We start from the raw sequence: 16,711 nt of genomic DNA, 5'->3' as shown, positions 1-16,711 counted from the left end.
ACGTCCGAACCAGGCTGTGGCACGGACATCCAAGTCAAGGAAAAACTGCTTATGGCAACCCAGTCAACACAAGCTAACGCGCCAAACCCAAAGAAAGGCACTTGGGACAGCCATCCGCCCTGATCTACTGGTTGGCACGCACAGATAGTGGGCAAGAGATTCCTCCTAGAGCCCCGGGAGTGGGCGCCTGTGTTACCGGACAGAGTCAGAGGCTTTTGTGTGGGCTGAAACCGGAATCTCGGGATCACCCTTGAGCCCCAAAAAGCAGCGCGTGGGGAAGGAGTGGGAGCGAAATTCCCTACGCTCGAACTTTTCTGTGTGGGCGGGGAGCCTCACTAGGAGTATGAGGCAGCCAGCCTGATCTGGTTGGCGAACGCTGAGAGTGGGCAAGAGATTCCCCCGGGAGTGGGTGCCCGGGTTCCCAGACAGAGGGGCAGAGTGAGAGGTCTTTGTGTGGGCTGAAGCCCCGCCTGATTATACTAGCGGCTCTGACTGATTGAGCCTTACCCAGAGCCCTGTGCTAAGTGGGAATAGAGTGGGGATTTGCCAGCTCTTTGAGCCTCTTACTCTCCAGGTAGAGGCAGCAGTAACCCCATAGCTGGATCATCAGGCTGCTAATTCAGGAAGGAAAGACTAGGAGAGAGGCTCCGGGAACATGGACTCTCTTATTGGCAGAGCCTGCAAATGCTAATGAGCCTCAACTGCCAACGAGACTGAAGCCCAATATATGACATCGCCATAGAGACTTATCAACTGCAAACCTCTACCTAAGCGTGCCACAGGGGCAGAACCTGGGGTACAGAGTCACCGAGCAGGAAGAGGGAGAGAAAAGAAAAAGCATGAAGTTAACCTCTCAAAATTAAGAATAATCCACAGACTTTATAACCTATCCCATTTTATTATATTTGTTCATTTCTTTCTCTTATCTTCTTGTCTTGATTATTTTCTTCCTCTTCCAATTTGGTCGTTTAATTCTGCCAGTCTTACTCTCTTCTCTCCTTGAACTACACTACCCATAAGTGTTACATCTCCCATTATCTTTTCTTCTTCCTTTCTCTCTATGAGGGTTGCACTCCAAAACCTTTAACTCTCTCTCTCTCTCCTTTTATTCTTTTGTGTTTTCCTCTTTTTTTTTTTTCTCCCTCTATATTAGTTTCTTCTTTTCTCCTTTACTTTTCCTCTCATTCAATCCTCAATCACGATCAAATTATTTTATTTGGGACTCAAATTTTTCTTTGTAGCACTTCGGGGTTTTTTTACTTCGCTTTTTTAACTCACAAGCAGTGCTCCCAACCCTGGCTCTCCATTTTATCTACTTCTTGCTCCACTAAATACAAGAGTAATTTTTTATTCCCCCCCCCTTTTTCCTGTTTCCCTCTTATTTCTCTCATCATATCTCTTAGTCAACCGACACCTAAAAGCAAATCATTTTATTCTTGACCCAAATTTTTTCCTTTTTTCCATTTCGTGGTTCCATACCACCTTTTTTTGCCCCTTTATCACTTCTCCCCAACTCAGGCCCTCCATTATAGGTAGTTTTTGTTCTATTTAGTACAATATAATTCACAGTTCACCACAAGATTTTCTCAAGGAGGGGAGAGGAAAAAAAAGGGGGGGGAATAATAATTTTTTTAATTATTTTTTATTTTTATTTTTGAACTTTTTATTCCTTATTAATTCTCATTAATACTATCAACAAAACCACCCTCAAATGCCATTAAGGAAAAGGAAATCAAATATCATGGATACAAAAGACAGAGAGGTAGCCCAGATAGATGAAGAAAAATCTATGGAGAAAAAATATAATATATTGGAAACCTTGGAGCTAAATGACAGAGAACTTAAAATAGAAATCCTAAAAATACTCAGAGATATACAAGAAAACACAGAAAGGCAATTTAGGGAGCTCAGAAAACAACTCAATGAACACAAAGAATATATTACCAAGGAAATTGAAACTATAAAAACAAATCAAACAGATGAAAAACTCAATACACAAGCTGAAAAAAAGGTAAGAAGCTTAGCTAATAGAACAGGCCAGATAGAAGGTAGGATTAGTGAAATAGAAGACAAGCAACTTGAGGCACAACAGAGAGAAGAAAGAGACTCAAAAATTTAAAGAAAAATGAGAAAACCCTACAGGAATTGTCTGACTCCATTAAAAAGAATAACATAAGAATAATAGGTATATCAGAGGGAGAAGAGAGAGAAAATGGAATGGAGAACATATTCAAACAAATAATAGATGAGAACTTCCCAAGCCTGTGGAAAGAACTAAAGCCTCAAATTCAAGAAGCAAACAAAACTCCGAGTTTTCTTAACCCCAACAAACCTACTCCAAGGCACATCATAATGAAATTGGCACAAACCAACGACAAAGAAAAAATTCTCAAGGCAGCCAGGGAAAAGAAGAATACAACATATAAAGGAAGGCCCATTTGATTATCATCATATTTCTCAACAGAAACTCTACAAACTAGAAGAAAGTGGACCCCAATATTTAAAGTCTTGAAAGAGAGGAACTTTCAGCCATGAATACTATACCTATCAAAGCTATCCTTCAAATATAAAGGAGAAAAAAAAACATTCACAGATACAGAAAAGATGAGGGAATTTATTATCATAAAACCCCCACTCCAGAAATTACTAAAGGGGGTTTTCCAACCAGATAAAAAGAACAAAACAAAACAAAACCACAAGTAAAAGCTCCACCAAGAACACAATAAAACCAAATTTAAACTGTGACAACAACAAAAAAAAGGGCAGAGGACGGAGATTAACAGTAGCAAAGGACGATGGAGTGCAAAAGTACTCACAAGATAGTGCACTACAATGAACAGGGTAGGAATCCTTTTCATTACTTAATGGTAACCACCATTGAAAAAACCACCACAGAAGCACATGAATTAAAAAAGATAGCAACAGCCTGACCAGGCGGTGGCACAGTGGATAGAGCGTCGAACTGGGATGCGGAAGACCCAGGTTCGAGACCCCGAGTCGCCAGCTTGAGTGTGGGCTCATCTGGTTTGAGCAAAAAAAATTCACCAGCTTGGATCCAAGGTTGCTGGCTCAAGCAAGGGGTTACTCAGTCTGCTGAAGGCCCGCGGTCAAGGCACATATGAGAAAGCAATCAATGAACAACTAAGGTGTCGCAATGCGCAACGAAAAACTAATGATTGATGCTTCCCATCTCTCCGTTCCTGTCTGTCTGTCTCTGTCTATCCCTCACTCGCTCTCTGTCTCTGTAAAAAAAAAAAAAAAAAAAAAAAAGGTAGCAACAGAGGAAAGATATATGAAATACAACCAAACAAAAATGAAAGATAGAAAAACCAAAGAGAAGAATCAAACAAGACACAAAACTAACAGAAAGCAATGTATAAAATGGCAATAGGGAACTCACAATTGTCAATAATTACACTAAATGTAAATGGATTAAACTCACCACTAAAAAGGCACAGAGTAGCAGAATGGATTAAAAAAGAAAATCCAACTGTATGCTGCCTACAAGAAACTCATCTAAGCAACAAGGATAAAAACAAATTCAGCCCTGGCCGATTGGCTCAGTGGTAGAGCGTCGGCCTGGCGTGCAGAAGTCCCAGGTTCGATTCCCGGCCAGGGCACACAGTAGAAGCGCCCATTTGCTTCTCCACCCCTCCCCCTCTCCTTCCTCTCTGTTTCTCTCTTCCCCTTCCGCAGCCGAGACTCCACTGGAGCAAAGATGGCCCGGGCGCTGGGGATGGCTCCTTGGCCTCTGCCCCAGGTGCTAGAGTGGCTCTGGTTGCAACAGAGCAACGCCCCGGAGGGGCAGAGCATCGCCCCCTGGTGGGCAGAGCGTCCCCCTGTTGGGCGTGCCAGGTGGATCCTGGTCAGGCGCATGCGGGAGTCTGTCTGACTGTCTCTCCCCGTTTCCAGCTTCAGAAAAATACAAAAAAAAACCCAAAAACCCACAACAAATTTAAAGTGAAAGGCTGGAAAACAATACTCCAAGCAAATAACATCCAAGAAAAAAGCAGGCATAGCAATACTCATATCTGATAATGCTGACTACAAGAAAGCTAAAGTACTCAGAGACAAAAATGGTCATTTCACAATGATTAAGGGGACACTTAAGAAGACATAACAATTCTTAATATATATGCACCAAACCAAAGAGCACCAAAATATATAAGACAGCTACTTATTGACCTTAAAACAAAAATTGACAAAAATACAATCATACTTGGAGACCTCAATACACCGCTGACGGCTCTAGATCGGTCATCCAAACAGAGAATCAATAAAGATATATTGGCCTTAAACAAAACACTAGAGCACCTGGATATGATAGACATCTACAGGACATTTCATCCCAAAGTGACAGAGTATACATTTTTCTCCAGTGTACCTGGATCATTCTCAAGAATTGACCATATGTTGGGCCACAAAAACAACATCAGAAAATTCAGAAAAATCGAAGTTGTACCAAGCATATTTTCTGATCATAAAGCATTGAAACTGGAATTCAACTGCAAAAAAAGAGGAAAAAAAATCCACAAAAATGTGGAAACTAAACAAGATACTTTTAAAAAATGAATGGGTCAAAGAAGAAATAAGTGCAGAGATCAAAAGATATATACAGACAAATAAAAATGACAATACGGCGTATCAGAATCTATGGGATGCAGCAAAAGCAGTGATAAGAGGGAAGTTCATATCACTTCAGGCCTATATGAACAAACAAGAGAGAGTCCAAGTGAACCACTTAACTTCACACCTTAAGGAACTGGAAAAAGAAGAACAAAGACAACCCAAAAGCAGCCGAAGAAAGGAGATAATAAAAATCAGAGCAGAAATAAGTGAAATAGAGAACAGAAAAACTATAGAAAAAATTAATAGAACAAGGAGCTTGTTCTTTGAAAAGATCAACAAAATTGACAAACCCTTGGCAAGACTTACCAAGGAAAAAAAGAGAAAGAACTCATATAAACAAAATCCAAAATGGAAGAGGAGAAATCACCACGGACATCATAGATATACAAAGAATTATGGTAGAATACTATGAAAAACTTTATGCCACTAAATTCAACAATCTAGAAGAAATGGATAAATTCCTAGAACAATACAACCTTCCTAGTTTGAGTCAAGAAGAAGCAGAAAGCCTAAACAGACCAATTAGTAGGGAAGAAATAGAAAAAACTATTTAAAACCTCCCCAAAAATAAAAGTCCAGGCCCAGACGGTTATACTAGCGAATTCTATCAAACATTCAAAGAAGACTTGGTTCCTATTCTACTCAAAGTCTTCCAAAAAATTGAAGAAGAAGCAATACTTCCAAACACATTTTATGAGGCCAACATAACCCTCATACCGAAACCGGGCAAGGACAGCACAAAAAAAACCCACTACAGACCAATATCTCTAATGAATACAGATGCTAAAATACTAAACAAAATACTAGCAAATCGAATACAAAAACATATTAAAAAAATAATACATCACGATCAAGTGGGATTCATCCCAGAATCTCAAGGATGGTTCAACATACATAAAACGATTAATGTAATACACCATATCAACAAAACAAAGAACAAAAACCACATGATCTTATCAATAGATGCAGAAAAGGCATTCGATAACATACAACACAATTTTATGTTTAAGACTCTCAACAAAATGAGTATAGAAGGAAAATATCTCAACATGATAAAGGCTATATATGATAAACCATCAGCTAACATCACATTAAATGGCAGAAAACTGAAGGCTTTCCCCCTTAAATCAGGAACAAGACAGGGTTGTCCACTCTCTCCACTCTTATGTAATGTGGTGCTAGAGGTTCTAGCCAGAGCAATCAAACAAGACAGAGAAATAAAAGGCATCCATATCGAAAAAGAAGAAGTAAAGGTATCACTTTTTGCAGATAATATAATGCTACACATCGAAAACCCCAAAGAATCTACAAAAAGACTACTAGAAACAATAAGCCAATACAGTAAGGTCGCAGGATACAAAATTAACATACAAAAGTCCATAGCCTTTCTATATGCCAACAATGAAACATTTGAGAACAAACTCAAAAAAAATAATCCCCTTCATGATTGCAACCCCCCCCCCAAAAAAAAAAAACAACAACCTAGGAATAAACGTAAGAATGTAAAGGACTTATATAATGAAAACTACAAACCATTGTTAAGGGAAATCGAAAAAGATATAATGAGATGGAAGAATATTCCTTGCTTTTGGATAAGAAAAATAAATATAATAAAGATGGCCATATTACCTAAAGCAATATACAAACTTAATGCAATTCCCATCAAAATTCCAATGACATTTTTTAAAGAAATGGAACAAAAATCATCAGATTTATATGGAACAATAAAAAACCCTGAATAGCCAAAGCAATCCTAAAGAAAAAGAACGAAGCTGGGGGCATTACAATACCTGACTTCAAACTATATTATAGAGCCACGACAATCAAAACAGCATGGTATTGGCAGAAAAATAGACATTCAGACCAATGGAACAGAATAGAAAGTCCAGAAATAAAACCACATACATATGGTCAAATAATTTTTGATAAAGGGGCCAACAACACACAATGGAGAAAAGAAAGCCTCTTCAACAAATGGTGCTGGGAAAACTGGAAATCCACATGCAAAGGAATGAAACTCGACTACAGTTTGTCCCCTTGTACTAAAATTAATTCAAAATGGATCAAAGACCTAAATATAAGACCTGAAACAATAAAGTACGTAGAAGAAGACATAGGTTCTAAACTCATGGACCTTGGTTTTAAAGAGCATTTTAGCCTGACCAGGCGGTGGCGCAGTAGATAGAGTGTCGGACTGGGATGCAGAGGACCCAGGTTCGAGACCCCGAGGTTGCCAGCTTGAGAGTGGCTCATCTGGTTTGAGAAGAAATTCCACCAGCTTGAGCCCAAGGTCACTGGCTCCAGCAAGGGGTTACTCGGTCTGCTAAAGGCCCACGTTCAAGGCCCATATGAGAAAGCAATCAATTAACAACTAAGGTGTTGCAACGCGCAATGAAAAACTAATGATTGATGCTTCTCATCTCTCTCCGTTCCTGTCTTTCTGTCCCTGTCTATCCCTCTCTCTGACTCACTCTCTATGTAAAAAATAAATGAATTAAAAAAAAAAAGGTATGCCTTCTGTAAAAAAAAAAAAAAAAAAAAAGGCATTTTATGAATGTGACTCCAAAGGCAAGGGAAGTGAAGGCAAAAATAAATGAATGGGAATACATCAGACTAAGAAGTTTTTGCTCAGCAAGAGAAACTGACAACAAAATAGACAGCCAACTAAATGGGAAATGATATTTTCAAACAACAGCTCAGATAAGGGCCTAATGTCCAAAATATACAAAGAACTTATAAAACTCAACAAACAAACAATCCAATAAAAAAATGGGAAGAGGACATGAACAGACACTTCTCTCAGGAAGAAATACAAATGGTCAACAGATGTATGAAAAGATGCTCATCTTCATTAGTTATTAGAGAAATGCAAATCAAAACTACAATGAGATACCACCTCACCCCTGTTAGATTAGCTATTATTAACAAGACAGGTAATAGCAAATGTTGGAGAGGCTGTGGAGAAAAAGGAACCCTCATTCACTGTTGGTGGGAATGTAAAGTAGTACAAGCATTATGGAAGTAAGTATGGTGGTTCTTCAAAAAACTGAAAATAAAACTACCTTATGACCCAGCAATCCCTCTACTGGATATATACCCCCAAAACTCAGAAACATTGATATGTAAAGACACATGCAGCCCCATGTTCATTGTAGCATTATTCACAGTGGCCAAGACATGGAAACAACCAAAAAACCCTTCAATAGAAGACTGGATAAAGAAGATGTGGCACATATACACTATAGATTACTACTCAGCCATAAGAAATGATGACATCGGATCATTTACAACAAAATGGTGGGATCTTGATAACATTATACGAAGTGAAATAAGTAAATTAGAAAAACCCAAGAACTGCATTATTCTATACGTAGGTGGGACATAAAAACGAGACTGAGAGACATTGATAAGAGTGTGGTGGTTACGGGTTGGGGGAGGGAGAGGAAAAGGGGAAGGGGGAGGGCACAAGGAAAACTAGATAGAAGGTGACGGAGGACAATCTGACTTTGGGTGATGGGTATGCAACATAATTGATTGACAAGATAACCTGGACATGTTTTCTTTGAACATATGTACCCTGATTTATTGATGTCACCCTAGTAAAATTAATAAAAATAAAATAAAACCTTTTAAAAAAATATTTTTAACGAGAGATAGAAACAGATAGGAACAGACAGGAAGAGAGATGAGAAGCATCAATTCTTCATTGTGGAAACTTAATTATTCATTGATTGTTTTCTCATATGTGCCTTGGACAGAGGGCTACAGCCTGAGCCAGTGACCCCTTGCTTAAGCCAGAGACCTTGGCCTCAAGCCAACAACTTTGGGCTTCAAACCAGCGACCATGAGGTCATGTCTATGATCCCATGCTCAAGCCAGTGGGCCCACACTCAAGCTGCTGAGCCTGTGCTCAAGCCAGTGACCTCAGTGTTTTGAACCTGGGTTCTCTGCATTCCAGTCTGACACTATCCACTGTGCCCCTGCTTGGTCAGGCTAAAAACTTTTTAAAAGTTAAGTTCTCGCCCTGGTCGGTTGGCTCAGTGGTAGAGCGTCAGCCTGGAGTGCAGAGGTACTGGGTTTGATTCCTGGCCAGGGCACATAGTAGAAGCGCCCATCTGCTTCTCCACCCCTCCCCCTCTCCTTCCTCTCTGTCTCTCTCTTCCCCTCCTGTAGCCAAGGCTCCATTGGAGTAAAGATGGCCCCGGCGCTGGGGATGGCTCCTTGGCCACTGCCCCAGGCGCTAGAGTGGCTCTGGTGGCAACAGAGCGACGCCCCGGAGAGGCAGAGCATCGCCCCCTGGTGGGCAGAGCGTTGCCCCCCTGGTGGGCGTATCGGGTGGATCCCGGTCAGGCACATGCGGGCGTCTGACTGTCTCTCCCCATTTCCAGCTTCAGAAAAATACAAACAAAAAAAAAGTTAAGTTCTCTAAGGCATTTTTACTCAGAACTATTTCAATAAAATAATGTGCCCGTGGTGCTTATTGTAGTTTGATGTATCTTTTTTTCACATTTTCTTCACATGTGCTAGACAGCCATACATTACAAAAAGCACAGAGATTTGGATACACTAGGTGGACCTAGGAATCCTAGGTCCATAAATGATTCATGGGTAGCCATGATTGGTGCAGTTTGCAATAAATGTAAACTGAATAAATTGTCCTCCCACTCAGTCGACAAACTTCATGAGTATTACTGTGTGCTGTTACATAGTAGTTATGATTTGTGATACCATATAAAATAACATCTCAGGGGTCTCTAAACTTTTTACACAGGGGGCCAGTTCACTGTCCCTCAGACCATTGGAGGGCTGCCAAATATAGTGGTCCTCTCACTGACCACCAATGAAAGAGGTGCCCCTTCCAGAAGTGCAGTGGGGGCTGGATAAATGGCCTCAGGGGGCCGCATTGTGGCCCGCGGACCGTAGTTTGGGGACACCTGAAGTCCTTACTATTGCCCACTACCTTCTGCATGACTAGACCCTATGGCTCTCTCCTCCTTTCTTGGTCAGTCTGCGTGAGCTCAACTGTTTGCTGCACCCTCAAGGACCAAGCACATTGCTGACTCAGGAACATTGAGTGCTGTTCCCACACTGGATCACTGGTCTAACAGCTACATGTCTTTCTCCTCACTTAATGCAGGTCTCTGCTCAAGTGTCCTCTGAGGTCTTCTCTGACATACACACACACACATGCATATATTGTTTGTACCCTAAAATACAAGCTCAATGGGGGTAAGGGACGAGGGTTTATTCACTGCTGCATCCTCAATCCTAGGACAATGTGTGTAACATAGTGGATATTTTATTTGTTGAGTGAATAAAAGAGTGAGAAATTGACCTTGAACAGTGGAGAAAGGTGCGCATTCAGCAGTGGTAGGTGCAGCACAGGGGCCCTGGTCTCCAGCACTGGATTTCTGGCCAGGGCAAATATCACTAGCACTGACAGCTTCTTGCCCTCTGCACACCATGGTGTCTCTCACAAGAGACTCCAGTATTGATGCCTTCAGAGCAGCGAGTGTCTTCCAATGGGGCTCCTCATTCAGCTGACTGCTCTGGAAAGACCAAGACCAGCCTCTACTCAACTGCCAGGGCTGACGCACCACCATATGCACTTGCTAGGATTCGGCCACACTGAAGTCCCAGATAGTGGCAGGCCCCGGGTTACAAACAAGATAGGTTCTGTAGGTTTGAAAATGCTTAAGTATTTATATGCACAGAAATGTAAAAATTAATACTGTGTTAAAACATCTAAGTTGCATTTAATAGGTAAATGTACCTGTTCCAATTTGCATACAAATTCAACTTAAGAACAAACCTACAGAACCTATCTTGTTCGAAATCTGGGGACTGCCTGTACTGAAATGCTTTTCAACCTTCAGACAGGCAATGGTTCATGGACCAGAGGTTGAAAAACAATGCCTTATGGCCTTATATCCTGACCAAGCAGTGGCACAGTGGATAGAGCATTAGATTGGGACACAGAGGACCCAAGTTCAAAACCCTGAGGTTATTGGCTTGAGGGCAGGCTCATCTGGTTTGAGCACAGCTCACCAGCCCAGCTTGAACCCAAGGTTGCTGGCTTGAGCAAGGGGTCACTTGGTCTGCTATAACTCCCAGGTCAAGGCACATATGAGAAATCAATGAGCAATTAAGGTGCTGCAATGAAGAATTGATGCTCCTCATCTCTCTCCCTTCCTGTCTGTCCCTCTTTGTCTCTCTGTCACAAAAACAAACAAACAAACAAACAAACCCACTGCCCTATAGAACTCTGGATGCTTAATATGAAGAGGCAAGTCATTAACAGGAGTTAAATTAATTTCTTAGTTTTCTATTACCCCACTGTATGGATAAGACAACATGGGTCATATCTGTATGTCTTCACATGTATGTGTGTGATGCTGCCATTTACTGGCTAAATGACTGAATGAGTTATGCACTGCTACCATACTAATGCATAATAAAGTACTCCCAAGTGTGGTGGTTTAAAACATAACTACCATATTTCTCACTGTCTAGAGTTAGCTGACCAACTCTCTTCTGGTTACCATATGCATGGTATATCTTTCTCCATTTACCTTCAACATATTTCCATCTTTGAATCTAAAGTGTGTCTCTTGTAGCCAGAATATAGTTGGATTGTGTATTTTCTTATCCATTTTCCAATCTCTGCTTAGAGAGTTTAGCCCATTTACATTTACGTAATTCTGAGAAGGCAGGATTTACATCTGCCACTTTGCTATTTATGTTCTATATATATTATAATGCCATTTTTCATTCCTCATTTCCTCCATTACTGCATTCTTTTTAAAATAGATATATTCATGTGTGATATTTTAATTTCCTGTCATTTCTTTTTTATCATATTTTTAAGGTAAACTTTTTAGTAGAGCCCTTGGATTAATATGTAACAATCTAGTATGGAATAATACCAACTTAATTTCAATAGTATACAGCAACTTTGTTCCTATATTGGGCTGTGTCCTACCCCTTCCTTTGTGCCACGATTATCATACAAATTACATCTTTATACATTGTGTGCCCACCAACATAGATTTATAAATATTTCAAAAATAAGATAGGATAAAAAAGAATAAGAAACAAAAAAAATACACATATCTATAATGTATTTAATATTTACCTACACAGTTACCTTTATTGGTGCTTTTTATTTCTTCCAGTAGATTTGGGTAGTCCTTTAATTTCAGCCTGAAGGATTCCCTCTTTTCTCATAGGACATACTTTCTTCTGAGAAATTCTCTCAACTTTTATCTGTGAATGTCTTATTTTCTCTTTCAATTTTGAAGAATAGCTTTGTTAGAATTTCTAATTGACATTCTTTTTGTTTTAGCATTTGGAATATAACATCCTATTGCCTCTGGCCTCCATGGCATCTAATAAAAAATCAGCCATTCATCTTATTGAAGATTCCTTGTACCTGCTGAGGCTCTTCTTCCTGCTGCCCTCAAAATTGTCTGTGATTATGATGTGGATTATGAAGTGGATGTCTTTGAATTGATCCTACTAGCATTTGTTACTTTCTTGGATGCATGGAATAACATTTTTCATTAATTTTGGGAAGTATTGGGTTATTTTGCCATCAAATAATCTTTCTAGAACTTCCTTGACTCTCTTTTTGGGACTTCCATTATACATTGGTGGTAACTTTAAAGGTGTCCCACAGGTCTCTGAGGTCCTGCTTTATTTTTCTTCATGTTTTCTTTTTTCTGTTCTTCAATTGATTTATCATCAAGCTTGTTGATTCTTTTGGTTTGTTTGCTCAAATCTGCTGATAAGCACTTATAGTGAATTTTTCATTCCTATTATTGTACTTTTCAAACTTCAAGATTTCTATTTGGTTCATTTATATAATTTACATCTCTTTATTGATGTTCTCTATTTGGTAAGACATTATTCTCATACTCTCCTTTAGTCCTTTAGACATGAGTTCCTTTAGCTCTTTAAACATGTTTAAAATAGCTGATTTAGGCCCTGGCTGGTTGGCTCAGTGGTAGAGCATCAGCCCATGAGTGGATGTCCTGAGTTCGATTCCCAGTCAGGGCACACAGGAGAAGCATTTGCTTCTTTACCCCTCTCCCTCTTGCTTCTCTCTCTCCTCCTTCTCCCCTCCTGCAGCCATGGCTCAATTGGAGCGAGTTGGCCCCAGGCACTGAGAATGGCTCCATGGCCTCTGCCTCAGTCGCAAATGGCTCCAATTGCAATGGAGCAAGGGCTCCAGATGGGCACAGCATTGTCTCCTGTTGGGCTTGCCAGGTGGATCTTGGTCGAGGTGCATGCAGGTATCTGCCTCTGCCTTCCCTCCTCTCACTACATTAAAAAATAATACTAATGGCCCTGGACGGTTGGCTCAGTGGTAGAGTGTCGGACTGGCGTGCAGAAGTCCCGGGTTCGATTCCTGGCCAGGGCACACAGGAGAAGCGCCCATCTGCTTCTCCACCCTCCCCCTCTCCTTCCTCTCTGTCTCTCTCCTCCCCTCCCGCAGCGAGGCTCCGTTGGAGCAAAGATGGCCCGGGCGCTGGGGATGGCTCCTTGGCCTCTGCCCCAGGTGCTTGAGTGGCTCTGGTCGCAGCAGAGCAATGCCCCAGAGGGGCAGAGCATCACCCCCTGGTGGGCAGAGCGTGGCCCCCTGGTGGGCGTGCCGGGTGGATCCCGGTCGGGTGCATGCGGGAGTCTGTCTGACTGTCTCTCCTCGTTTCCAGCTTCAGAAAAATACAAAAAAAAAACAAACTAATAATATAATAAATAAAATAGCTGATTTAAAGCATTTGTCTAGTAAGCATATCTGGACTTCCTCAGGTGTAGTTTTTATATATATTTTTTGTCCCTGGGTATGTGCTATACTTTGTTTCTTTGCATGTCTAGTATATTTTTGTTGAACACTGAGCATTTAAAAAATATAATGTGGCAACTTTGGAAATCAGACTCTGTCCCTTTCCCCAGTTTTGCTGTGGTTGCTAATTGTTTTAATTGCTATTTAGTGACTTAAGTAAACTAATTTTATAGTCTGTATTCTTTATGATATGGCCACTGAAGGCTCTACCTAGCTTAGTCATCAGGTAATGAATGAACAGATTTCCTTAAAAATCTGTAACCAATAAGTCTCCCAGTATTTGCATGCGGCTCTGTATACATATCAAGACACAGCTTCAACAGCAGTTTGGACTCTGCCTTGTCTTTACTTCTTGTCTGGAGTCTGAAGGTCAGGCAAAGGTAAAGCCTAGGGCCCTCTCAGGTCTGTTTTTTGAGCATGTGTGGCCTTGCACATGTTCATGGCTTTCTAGGTTCCCAAAAATATGTTGGAAATTTTCAATGCCATAATGAACTTGTTCCTGGCTTTTCCTTTTAAGCTTTTTGGTTAGCCTCTTGTTTATCCCAACTATTACTTATCACCTCAGGAAGCTGTGATTAAAATATCTGCCTGTAAATTTTTGACTAATGACTCCAGAGAGGCTTTGAACACAAAGATAATAAGCCTTTCAATGGGGTCTTCAGGGACCCACCAGAGGGATCAAATACTTATATTTCTTTCAGAATAAGGTTTTGAAAAAGCTCCAGCTCTTGTTCTGTTCCCTCTGGCACCAAGAATGCAGGCTGTTATTTTTCAAGGCTATCACTGATCTCAGGAGCAAGAAATGAGATCAGGATAAGATAATATGCCACAAGCTTGTCCTTCTGAGATTCAGCTGTGTTGGTCAAATAAGTTTATAAATATGATATATAGGTTTGCTCGCTTAGTTTGCATTGAGTGTGGGGGACAGGCTGTAAGCAGGCAGGGTTGTTATATCCTAAGGCTTAGTTTTAAGACTAAGCCTTTCCCACCCTAAGTGACTTTGTATCAGAGACTTCCTTGTTTTTATATTGGATTAAAGGTTTTGATTTCTACACTATAAAATGGGGCAGATTGGAAGCTTGCTCTCTCTCTCTCTCGGTTCCTGAGATTAGCATTAGAGGAGAGAGCAGAGAAAGGAGAGCAGAGAGAGGCCACATGGAGGAGTAGAAAAGCAGCAGAGATGGCGGAGTGCTGAAGGAGAAGCCAATTTGTGCAGAGAGGAGATGGGGAACAGAGGTGAAAGTCTGGTGAGGTAGAAACCTTTGATTTTAGGAAACTGGGATATGTCAGTGGCTTTGGGAGCCCTGAATGGAAAGGGAAGTGTTTTCCCACTGTGTGTTTTTCTTGCCCACCAGGTACAAGCTAGGATAAAGATGATGGCCCACCAGTTCTTGGCTCTGTTGTTTCATTACTGTCTGTCCGAAACAAATGCAAACCTGCACAGGTCAGGTGGCCGTGGCTACTGGCTTTACAAGCTATTTCTCTTTAATAAATGTTTTGCAATTCCTTGGTTAGTTTCCAGTTTTGAAGAAGTCAATTCGAACAACTTTTGCCAGCTTTTTCATTATTTTTAAGGACAGATGAATTTTCAGAGCTCCCTGGCCAGTTGCCAGGTCTGAACATTTAAAGGCAGAGTTATTATTGATCTTTCTTGGCTAAGGAAGAATATTGTATGGCAGTTTCCTGTTATGTTTAATGGAGTAAGTTATATTGACAAATGACTCCTCCACTAACTTATGGATTAAGAATATTTTACCAAAGAATGCCACCAATGGAAGTGATATTGAGTTTGTTTTTTAACAGTTACTGGTCAGCATTTCAAAAATGTTAAGGCTATTCACTAATTTATAATAGTCAAACTCTGTTATCACTATAAAGATGGATGCTAGTCTTCTAAGATATATGATAAGGATATGTCTCTCTTTTGTGTGTGTGTGTGTGTGTGTGTGTGTGTGTGTGACAGAAACAGTGAGAGGAACAGATAGGAACAGACCAACAGGAAGAGAGAGAGAAGAAAAGCATTAATTCTTTGTTGCGGTACCTTAGTTGTTCACTGATTGCTTTCTCACATGTGCCTTGACCGGGGTGGGGGGCTACAGCTGAGTGAGTGACTCCTTGATCAAGCCAGTGACCTTGGGCTCAAGCCAGATGAGCCCGCGCTCAAGCTGGCGACCTCAGAGTTTCAAACCTGGGTCCTCCGCGTCCCAGTCCAACGTTCTATCCATCGCACCACTGCCTGGTCAGGCACATGTCTCTTTATAATAAAAGCCCTTTCATTATTTAGACATTTTATAAAAGAGCTGAGAAGCTAAGGATGTAGTCCCTGTTTAACTTTTTAATTCTTCCCCACTCCACCTCCGCTTTATTGAGATATGATTGACATATAACACTGCTTAAGTTTAAAATGTACAACAGTTTAAGGTGTACAACATGTTGATCTGATACACTTATATATTGTATAATGATTACCAACATAGCATTAGCTACTTCTTAATTCTTAAAAGAAGTGGAGATACCATCTGGCTATTAGAATGGCTAGAGCAGCAGAAAGGGTCCCACACAGTCTATGGTTTAAGAGTTCAACAATGGAGGACAGCCTGAGATCAGTCTCTGAAAATTTAATTCAGAAGACTTAGGTATAAACTAGAATGTGATTTTATTAATCATAAAAAGACACTCTGCAAGAGAAACTGATATTTAGTTGTAACAGTCTTTGGCACTGTACATTATCTTTTAAAAGGCAAATCTAGGCAATAAGAAATCAAAAGAAAAAGCTGCTAGATAAGCATGGAATTAGCGCAAGGAAAACAGGTTAGGTGACCTTCACAAAAATCTTCACCAAACTCCACTGATGCGAATTGCCAGTGGGAGAAAATAGCTCCCATAACCTGGAATACGGTATTCCTTTCCCTAGGACAGCAGTAGAAACATTATGACAGTCTTATTCTTGGCTCATTGCTGACCTAAAGTCCTCTATTAATCACAATAACACACAAATAAAACCTGATTCAGTTTAAGTTTTTTCTTTTATTCTAAGTTAAAGTACATTCTAGTCATTCCTGAGACTACATACTGATAACACTTGTCACTATCTGATATTGTCTAATTTGCTTATGTATTAGCATCTCCCCTGAACAGAGACTTTCCCCTTAACCTTGAGAACAAGGACTTTGGATATATCTACTCCTTTCATAACTTCCTGAACCTGCCTGACCTGTGGTGGCGCAGTGGATAAAG

The sequence above is a fragment of the Saccopteryx bilineata genome, chromosome 2, assembly GCF_036850765.1.
Source record: "Saccopteryx bilineata isolate mSacBil1 chromosome 2, mSacBil1_pri_phased_curated, whole genome shotgun sequence".
NCBI classification, from domain to species: Eukaryota; Metazoa; Chordata; class Mammalia; order Chiroptera; family Emballonuridae; genus Saccopteryx; species Saccopteryx bilineata.
The sequence above is the reverse complement of the archived record's forward strand: the minus strand, read 5'-3'. Positions refer to the sequence as shown.